Genomic DNA, 10,414 nt, shown 5'->3' on the forward strand with positions numbered 1-10,414 from the left:
TTTTTTTTTTTTTTTAATATTCTTCAGCAAAATCTTCCAAAAATTCCAGCAGGTAATGCATAATTTGCACTTTTCTTCAAGAGATTCAAAACATCTTGTATTGCCACAAAGATACGCACATCCAATAATCCACTATAGTGAGTTATGGGCCAAAGATGTCAAAAGTGGAAATCACAGAGACAGACCTTCAGGTCAAGTAAAGCTCCAATGTTAATATATCATATTTCACTTTGTTGTGCAGATGTACTTTTAAGTTTTCAAAATTTCATAGTACAAAATAAATGTATATGTTTTAAAAAGACAACTTATATGTATGTATATTACTTTTCTACTGCTATAATTATCGGAGCATTTCTTGCCGTTATTAAGTTAGATTGATTTTTACTTTTTTAAGACACAATCAGAAAAGTTTGGCTCAGCTATTCAAGGATGGTGTTTATGATGCTTTATTGTCCGAACATCTTTGTTTTTACATTAATTATGAATACATGCAGTCATATTGTATTTCTGATATATATTTTGATTTAATGTCCCTTTTGTTTTTGTTTGTAAAAATGTGCTTTTTGTAAAAAAGCTGATTCGATTTTCTCTCTTTTTCACAGGACAAGGCCTCAGATTTTATATATTTTACATTTATGTCAAATCTTTTATAAACGCACACTATGCAGAATAAATGTCATGTAATAAAGTGTGACTTCCTTAAGTAGAAAACTGCACTTTCAAGTTGCATTCAATGTTTAGGAGAGACATTCATGGAAGATTTATTTATCTATGACTGGTTAATCTTGTAAATGACCATGGCGTGTCAGAGAAAAACTAGGGTAATTACTGCCATGCACATGTGATTTGTGCTGCTCTAAATGAGGCTTTTCATGCAGAGCACAGCAGGCGTCTGTGGTGTACCTGCGTGTGTCCATACGTCGAGACCTCGGCTGTAAACCGAGGCTGCCGTGCAAGCTTAGGTTACAAATCAAAGCCCTGTGGTAAAACATATATATCAACAAATGCATCAATATCAGACGCAGCAGAAGGTTGACGTGGCGAAAAAAGAAATGAACAACTGTGCTTTTCACTCAGCCTAGAAATCAGTAAAAGTTCTCACACACATTTGGAATGTGGTTTTATTGTTTTATTTTATTTTTTATTTTTTCAGATCAATTCATCTCTAAGAAAAATCTGAAAGGGCGCCCGCATCTGGGAACGTCAGTTTAGATGATTTCATAATAAGGCCAGTGAGGAATGTACAATATTCACGCAAGGCCATAAAAGTTTTACAAGAGCGAAAATGTGGCTGCGAGAATGAAGTTTTAGCATGTGTAGATGAGTTTCCTTTAGTGGAGCGAAACTGAGCAAACACTTATAATTACTCTAAGTCCCAAACCACGGACGTAGTTTCGAGAAAACTTGTACAAATCTCCAGATTTTATGACACACCAAGAAAGACGCACACTCCAAAAGAACAGTGCCTTGTAAAACTATTGATACCTCACACATTTCATAAGGATTGTGTGAGATAGAGCAATATAAAACTGCATAATTATGACGTGGAAGGGAAATGATTCCACACTTCAGTTGTTCCAAATAAAAATTTAAAACAGGTGATCTGCATTTGTGTTTCCCCCCTTTTAACAAAATATCCTTTAACAAAATTAATTGTAGCGATTTAAAATTGCCGCCTTCTCTCCTTTATTATGACACTGTAATGCGCAGTTTTATGCTTTTAGTTATATAAGGCACTTGTATATAATCCAATCTAATCTCAGTATGAATGTAGCTGTTCTAAAAAATTTGGTGACTCTGGAGGAACTGCAGCTCAGGTGGGAGAGTCTTGAGATTATCGTTTTTCGTTACAAACTCAGATTAAAAAAATGTCAAGATGTCAAAATAACGGCCGGTTCTGTGTTCAGTGTGGAAGGCGCTCGAGTCAGGTCAGACCGTAAAAAACCTTTTTGGCTTTGTTGAATAGCACTGTGGAGGAAAATTTGCATTGCACATAACCTTAAACACACTGTCTGACTGTGACATGGTGGTGGCAGCATCATGCTGTGGTGACATTTTTTCTTAGCAGAGAAACAGAGGCTGGTTAGAGATGATGGGAAGACAGATGGCGATAAATGATAAATGATGCCAGTAGAAACCCAGTTATTGGCTGCAAACATTTGAGACTGAGGTTTAGAATCACCTTCCAGATGGACAACGACACAAACATATAGGTAGAATCACAATAGAATAGCTTTGGTCAAAATGTATTTACACGTGAAATGGCTCAGTCAAAGTCCAGACCAAGCTTTAATGGCAAAGCTTAAAAATCTTTGTTCACAGATGCTCTCCCACCAGCTTGACTAAACTTCAACTATTGCAAAGCTGAATTGGTAGAAATTTGAGTCTCTAGATGTGCAAATCAGAAAGTACTGATTTAGGGGTTCGGTATTTTATCCTGAAAATTAATACCAAAAATCCTTTACTTTCTACTTAGCAACAATGTGCTGTTTTGTGTTTGGATTATCACACAAGATATCTCCAAAAGGCATTCAATTTGATGGTTGTACACGAAAAAGTTGAATTTGCATGAAAGCTTTTGCGAGGCACTGTAAAAGCAGAAGGGAAGCAAAGGTGCTGGAGGTGACGAGATCATGAGGCAATTACTGTACTCTGTACACATCTTCAGTAGAGAGAGCTGTTAACTTCAACACAACGTCAAGAAATCTACAATGAATCTGTTCCAGTTTCCCTGTAACGAGAGACAATTAGTTTCAAAAGGAACATGAAATAAGATCAATTCAAGTCACAGCTTAGAGTTTGGACAGAAAAAGACACATTGTGGGAGGGAGTGTGTGCGTGTGTGTGTGTTCTATTAAACAAAGTCTGAGACTGAATCCTGGAGCATAAAACAAACTTGTAAATCTCAAATGACCTATAAAGCTTGTTAACTCTGTTCCTGGAAGCTCGCGTGTCAAGAGAAAATATGATTAGTTCAATACAGCGAACATTTCTTGACAGCTATTTTCAATTATATGGACATTTATAAAACAAACAAAAAACAAAAATCTCTTGTCAGCAAATATATAGGAATTCAAAACAACTTAAAACTGGACTCTTTTTCTTCTTCCGTTTCCCTGTTTCGGTCTTATAGGCGGGTCAACTGCGACCTCCTCCTACTCTCTCCGTTTCAAAATGATTTATGTCTTTGTAACCCCGTTCGAGAAATGAATGTGGACCCTGGGCCTTTGTAGCGTCTGGTTTCCCCCGCAGGCTGCAGTAAAATCAGAAGGAGGGCCAGGAGAGGGGCAGCGTTTGCGTGACTGCAGAGTGGGGGAGCAGGCGGCTGCAAGCCTCAGCCGAGGGGCACCTGTGAGCTTCCCCCTCCACCTACACGCATGTTATGATGTGGCCCCAACATTTAAAGCTCTCAGGCTAGTAGGTTTGAGGGCCCATGTTTAAGTGTGCAGATTTATGAGGGGTGGCTTCAGCATATTGGAGAACCTGTGCTATTTTTGCAGGAAGGACTAAATGAGGCTCGTGAATTTCAGAGCTGAGATTGGGTTAAATTGGGTTATGGTCATAATCTGGGGAAACTCTCAAACGGCGCACCAATTTGTAATTTTTTTTTGTTGTTGTTGATGCCTGAAAAGCACTTGACTGTGATGAACTGTCTCGCGTGAGACCTAGAATCTGGTTTTGACCTCCTTTGTTGCAGTTCATCAACATCTTTCATCGATTTGGGAGACGTGGAGGACGCCGAAAGCGGAGGGGTCAGGAAAGGGGGAGTAGAAGACGATGTGAGGGGGTGACTGGGTGAAAACATTCAGGCAGATAAGCTGACCTCTGGGTTTTGACCTTTCTCTTCCTGCAGTTTCCTGTCTGTTCTTCGCACGTCATGTGCAACAGCAGGAAGGATCATACCCTCTTCACTGTCACGAAATGGGCTTCTCCTGGTCCCTCCCACCCTGCGGCCTCAGCTGCTCTTCATCAGCCCCATCAATCACTCACCACCTTGTTAAGCGTAAGCCCTGATACACAACGAGGAGGGAATCCAGAGGATCTCTCACACAGCCAGAGCTGCCTATCATCAAATGTTACGATTAACTGTAAAATAGTCGCTCTATGATGACATACAGACTTAAACATTCGGATTTTTTATTTCAGGATTCAATTTTGTGAGATCATTTATTTTTTAGCTAGCACAAGAAATGCGTCTAAAGGTTTTTCTATGCGGAACAGCTTTTACCACTTCTTGCTGCTGCTTCTGCAACTACCTTTTTTTCCTTTGAATATAAACTCTTGGTGTCTTCTTTTTTCTACTCTTTAGGAAATTCATCCTAATCCTGATCTGTTTGTTCCATTTTATGTATGTTCTTATGCAGACTTTGATGAGTAAATCAGGTCATTCTGGAAAACAGACGTTGTCTGGTTGGATCAGCTCATAAAACTAAAATCTCCTTAAGTTTTCCCTAAAAAGGAATGCCAGTAATAGGCCAACAAGTTTTAAAATAACACATGTTGCCATTAAGTATGTTCCAAAACCAGAAACCTTCAATGATGGTCTTCTATGTAACATTAAACTGACTCAAAAAATGCAAATTTAGTTTTATACATGATATATTCAATATTTAATTTCAAATTTAGTTTGATTCTTGCTGAATTTTAACTAACTTTATTCACAATTCCACTCATTTTTGCTTTTTTAATCTTTGTTTTAGCATTTTTTTCTATCCCCTAAAATTTTTTGTAAGGGCTTGTTCTTTCTTTCTTCCAGGACTAAAGTAAAGCTATTTGGACCCCCTATTTTTACAGAAAAATTAACAGTTTGTGTTGGGGAATGTCATATTTTTGGCTTCTGAGTAATTAAGTTTTTTTTGCTTTGTTTTTGTTGGGGTTTTTTTCTTAAACCATCTGATCAGCATTTCGCCTTTTTTTACCACTTTTCCCAGTTGACTTCCATATGTAAATAATTAATTATTTATTCCAAATCCAATTATGAATTGTTTATTGTTGACGTGTTTTTCAGTGTTTTTCAGGCTTTGAGAGTTTTGTTTCACAGGATTTTTCTTTATTTATCTCCATCCTTCTACTCTGAACAACTTTTCTGTTCTGGCTAAAGAAAACGTCCTTCAAATATGATGCTGCCGTCACCATGTTACACAGAGGGGATGGTATATTCCAGATGCTACACATAGTGTTATTTTTTTTCCTCCTGTGATACATATTTGCATGTACGATAAAAAAAAGTTCAGTATTTAGTAATGAAATGACATTAGATGACAACTTATTGCAGTGGATTATTACAAGGGTTTTATCTAGTAGATGGATGCCATCCTGTCAAATTTTTGTTTGAAAAAAAAAGTATTATTTATCTACACATTTCTGTTAGTCCATGAAATCTCAAAAAATACAAGTTTGTGGTAACATGGCAAAATGCTTGTTTTTGCGATAGCATTCTCTGAAACCTCACGCATGACATCGCAGTCAAAATAACTTTTTCCTAATAGGTTCTAAGTGTCAGGAAGCGCTGATAATGTTGGTAACGTATCATAATAAACTCTTGCATGAAGATAAATTTACAATTAGCAATGTTCAGGCTTCCAGCCCTTCTTTTCTTTTTTCTCCCCACAACTGTCCAGCTGTTAAAAGCTGCTGTCAGCACCGTAAGTGATCTCACGAGTTGTCTCTTTATTTAAACATTTGTTGGACATTGCAGTGTTGAAATCTTTAGTAACATGCAGCCGCACTTATGATTGTTTGGCTTTAAGCAGTTTTGCTGTGTTTTCAGCAGACAGCTGTCTGTTGGCACCAAGACGGGGATGTTGACAAGTCGGATACTTCTGCTGCTTTCTAACATCTTCTTTGGCGCAGTAGATGAAAAGCTTTACAGTCTTCAGGTTAAACCCAGAAGTGGCACCAACTTGAGGCTCTGAAACATGCGCTCCCCTTTTAGGGAAGTGGTACGACTGGTTAGCGCCAAATCTTGTTGTGTTCTCATAGCCATCCTTCTTTGTACAGGCGTATAAAGAAAAATAATAACAGAAGGCAGATGAGAGCATATTGTTTATTGTTATATGCTATGAAAAATGAAGCCACAACAGAAACTTTTAAATAGCTGTGTATAATGTAATTTGTGATTTCTAAAGCATTTTAAGAAGAGCCTTAATAAATAAAGAGTTGTCACAAACTGCCTCCTTATATCTATTGAAATTTATGCATTCCAGTATTTTTTTTTTCTTTTTTCATTAAATCATCTTTTGGTTTAAGCAGCAGCTGCCAGAGATATTTCTTTTTGATGGAAGATCTAAACAGACCTCATAACTCGCAATTGGATCCCACACTTCGGGAAATGAAAGCTAAGAATGTAAAGCTGTCTGGATTCACTCACACTGCACTTTGTTTGCTTGCATTTATATCGACTGTAGCTGTTCGAGCCTTTCAAATTCACACTCATTGATTTTGAGGTATTTCCCTCACAGAAATGATGCAGACTTTCTCACAATGATAAGGAGTTTCTGGCTCGTTGACGTGACGAAGCAAAATACAATAAAATCATGGCACTTGTTTTATTATGTAAGCAGCGTGTACAAAAGCAATATTTATGAAGCATTTAGGCTTATTAGGACAACAACCATTTTATCGACTGGTAATGGAGCTGGGCACTGATAAAGTATCATTTTATCATTTGCAATCGTTTAAAATAATTTGGGTAATTTATAATCGAATCTACTTTTATGTAACTGTCAAAAACATCTCCCTCTCATTTCTTATTCCATAAAAATAATAATAATCAAAGAAGGAATTGGTTTGAAATTAGGGCTTGAAATGTGATCAAAATGGTAAAAAAAAGTTCTTATACTCTAACAAGATGTTATTTAAGCTGTTTTCTCTTACAACCTCAACTATGATTTGCTGTCCATGGATCAAAATGCTTGTCTCAAACAGCAGTATTTTCAGGGATAAAAGCATGAAGCAGGACAGCACAGCAGTTTATCCGTCACTTTCTTTGCTTCACCTCAGAAAAATGCATCAAATAATCCCATTGTTTCAGAACTACATATCCACCCTGTCTACATTATATAACTTTGTTTTTGATGTGTTGTTGGAAACAACGTTTGCTATTATATGCACCTCTGCTAAAAGGATGTGACATCAGCGCATTTTTGATCCACTGGCAAGAAAGGCTCAGTATTGAGACGTTCCGCTTGCTTGCAAGTTTACTTTAGCATTAATGTTGCTAATCCGTCTAAACCAAATAAAAGCTAAATTCTTCATTTAACAAAGAAATGTTCTCAACTATAAGTCATAGGACAGTTCTTAACTTTTGCGATGTTGAGATATTATTTCATAATTCACCCTATTCAAACATATTACTCTTACTATTCACCTAATTTAAAAAGTATCTTTAATTTTTCATGTGAGCAGAAAATAATCCGTTCATGATATATAAGAGCTCCTTGCTTGTCTTTTGTCTCCTGGTCCGTAATGTATTTAAGTCAAAACCTGAGCCCTCAGAGGTTTCATTTCATGTCAGCCGTTCTTTTGCGCAAACATATTAAATTTCCTCTGTCTTTTTTCAACTTGGACCCTGTAATGATCCAACTGTGATTCTCACTACACAACCAAGAGCGAGAGTATATTCTGTAAATAAATGAACTAAGATCACACAAGGAGATAAATACGGAAAGCATCCAGTCTCGTGCCAGTCCCAATCAGCTCTTGTTTGCGTTTGTGTGTTTGCATTTAAGTTAGTGGCAGTTTAATGTGAGGGACCACCGGAACAGTTTGTTTCCCGGAACTGTTGTTTCTTTTATTTGTCTTTTTTCATCCTCGACAAGACTCATTTTTATAAAATGTCTCTTATTTGTCATTTAAGGCAATCTCAGCACTTAAGGATGTGGCGTTTTGAAGTAATTGTACAGTCACAGTATGCGGTCCAGCTCTTTGCAAAATGCCTTGGACAAACCACAGGATTAAAGCTTGATGAGTGTTCAGTTAGAGCAAAAACATCTTCAGAACATGCTTCTTTGAAATTTGCTCTTCAATCTCAGATGCATTTTATCCCATGAAGCAATATTTAATCAATATTTTTTTAATATTATATGAAAAATTCACTTCTCTATGCTGAGAATCCAGGCTGAGGGTGTTCCTTTGTTCTGCAACTCTCTGTTGAAACTAGTCTTTCTGTTTACAAGATCTAAAGCATGACTTCCAGCTTCCAGAGCCAAACGGCTTCAAGTGATTCCATGTCAGCAGAGGTACTGACTGAAGTCATGTCAGAGGTTAATCTGGAACATACTTTTGATTATATGGAGTTGTGTTATTCTGCTTTCCTAACACTCTGTCTGATTTATGGGCCTCGTTTTGCTGCTGGTCGCCGTAGCTGCTGCAGCTGAATCAGACGTTTCTCAATGTGCAACCGGGACTTAAACTGGTGCACGTGTTAAAAATGACCCAGGTAAATAATAATGAGGAAAGAAGACTTGCATGTGAATGCATTAAACTGTCTCACTTGGGAATTAGCTACTCGGATGGTAATAGTCACACTCTTTTCTTTCAAGGTGTAGGACTCTGAGTTAAAACTAAAACTTTAAATTTAAAGATTTATTCTATAGAATAAATAACTATAGTTATATGCACCGCTGCAAAAACACAAAGTCTGAAAAAAATTTTTTCTCTAGTTTCCAGTACAAATAAGACAAAATTAACTTACACATAACTTTTCATCAGGAAAATGTGAGCTTCTTTTAGGCCAATTATTTCTTAATATTGCTGAAAAAGTATTAGTTCCATTTGAAGATTATTTCACTTAACAATCTACCGATGGAACTAGTATTTTTTTTTGTCAATATTAGGACATTATTGATTTAAAACCAGCTCCCATATCTTGCTGAAAAGTTAGCTCTGTCTTATTTCAAGTGCAGCAAGATGTTTTCACTAGAAGCTGGACCAAAAGTACTTGGTAAGATTTAGTGTTTTTGTAGTGTTACCATGGTAACTACTAATAAATATTTTTCTTTTCTTTTTTAAAAACTTTTGAATGGTAAAGAGCTTTTTAACTTTAACAAGGAAAGAAAGAAACTACGCATTTAAGAATGTTTTTTATTGGTATGCGATAGTCTAATCTTAAATGTCTTCTTGTTATTAGCTATAAGTAGAAAATAACAAGAAACAGAATGAAAACCATTAAAACATCGGTTTGTGCTTCACATAGTGAATTCACTCCCTGAAAAATAAATTACCTTTTCAATAATCTTCATATATCATTGATGATAACTGTATGATGGACAACATTTTGAATGTGCTGGACAGCCCAGTACATTCTAAGAACTGCACCCTTCTTTGTGAAAACATTTTTTAATTTATTTTATTTTATTTTTTTCTAAATGCTTGACACTTTTTCTCCCATTACCTTTTGTATACCAGATCAGAACGCAATTGGGGAAATTTGCCATGACGTCAGTGTTAGTGTGAGAATCTGTTGAATAACATCAGTCTGAACAAGTGACCTCTCCGAACACTGCCACAGTCCTCTTGCACCTCTTGCTCCTCTTTCTCCAGTGCCGTTTGTGCTACAGTAAACCCTGAATGACCCATCTTTAGGTCCTGATCCGCAGCAATTACAGCTGGGCATGCTCGACTTCACTTTATGTCAGCCACGTATTCAAAGTGTCCCCATTCTTTCAGTTCTAGACACCAGCTAACTCTGCCATGCACTTTTGCCATTACTGCATCTGAAGATCGCCCCTTTAGCAGCGCAGTAAAATTTGCCTTTCACACAGGCAGCTGGCCAAAGCAAATAAACCAGCCACATGCCAGCAAACGAGGGCATGAACGGGGTCAGAGGGGGCCTTGTCGAGAGGTGCCAGAAGTGACAGAGGGAGGGATATGGTCACGCAAAGAAAACAAGCTCAGCAAGAGCGAGGGCAGCCTTCTCACGCAGGGGCCCAGACTTGTGTCTTGTCATGCAACAGCCACCCCGTCAACCCAAATTAGGGCTGATGGAGGTAATAAACCGAGGGGGGGAAAGGAAAGGAGGGTTTCCCTGCGTGTCTTTCGAGAAAATAAAAATAAGAGGAAGGATGTGGTGGTCACCTTTTAGAGGGGTCATATAACACAACACTGGTGACCTCAGTACGGCACAGATGGTCATGCTCTTTGTAAGATGAAACCAAATCTTCAGCTCACGCTGCCTAAAAACCTAAGAGGCATAAATCCATAAATGAATGAAATACAAGTCTGTTATGTAAGTATAAATACAACAATAACAATGTAATTAATTTAAAGCACAGGTAAGTAATAATTTCATTAGATTTACCGTGCTAAATGAAAATATCTTAAAGTTTTATTCACCTAACATGTAGTGTAAAGTTAATGGGGTTTTTGTGTGTGTGCGTGTGTGTGTGTGTGTGTGTGTGGAGGGGGGGCGGGG

Source organism: Poecilia reticulata, linkage group LG22 (genome assembly GCF_000633615.1).
Source record: "Poecilia reticulata strain Guanapo linkage group LG22, Guppy_female_1.0+MT, whole genome shotgun sequence".
Taxonomy (NCBI): domain Eukaryota; kingdom Metazoa; phylum Chordata; class Actinopteri; order Cyprinodontiformes; family Poeciliidae; genus Poecilia; species Poecilia reticulata.